Genomic DNA, 677 nt, shown 5'->3' on the forward strand with positions numbered 1-677 from the left:
TTTTTTTGAGAAGTTGTTTCAGAACATGACTTCATTGTATTATTTCACACACCTTCAGCAGAACCTCATCTTGCTTCTTTTTAGGGCAGCTTTGACTTCTGGAAATAGCCACAATTCATCTGACATGAAGTCTACCAGGTAAAATTGGTAAACAAAAGAGATACCTAGATTTTTGATGCTGATGGAGATGTGGCTCTGAAATGATAACACTGATTTGTATTTGTATTTTGAACTGGCCTTAATGACTGTGAGATAAACATAATGGCAGCCTCATTGGTTTATATGATTTACAGGTTTATAATTCTCGAGGTTGCTTTTTCTTTTATTTCTTCCTCTCTTCTCCCTGAAGCTACTCAGGTACTTCTCTTGCTGCTTCTCCTGCCTCTGGCATCTCAGCTAATGGTATTACCCACCAGGAGACAACCTCTTCTGAAGGAATATACTCATCTTCTTTGAGACCAGCATAGTTATCCATTGAGTCACCAGCAGCTGCGTCAGCCTATGCTATCAATTCTTTTTCTGAATCCCCATCCTGGCTAAGTCCATACCTCAGAACCACCTACATGTCCTTAAACATTTAGTTTACCAATTGTGTGTATATGGGCTATTCCTGGCACTATGCTTGTCCCAGATTGTTGTGTGAAGAAAATGTGAAGGCCAGCTACATGTCCTTAAAC

The sequence above is a fragment of the Mandrillus leucophaeus genome, unplaced genomic scaffold, assembly GCF_000951045.1.
Source record: "Mandrillus leucophaeus isolate KB7577 unplaced genomic scaffold, Mleu.le_1.0 Scaffold988, whole genome shotgun sequence".
NCBI lineage: Eukaryota > Metazoa > Chordata > Mammalia > Primates > Cercopithecidae > Mandrillus > Mandrillus leucophaeus.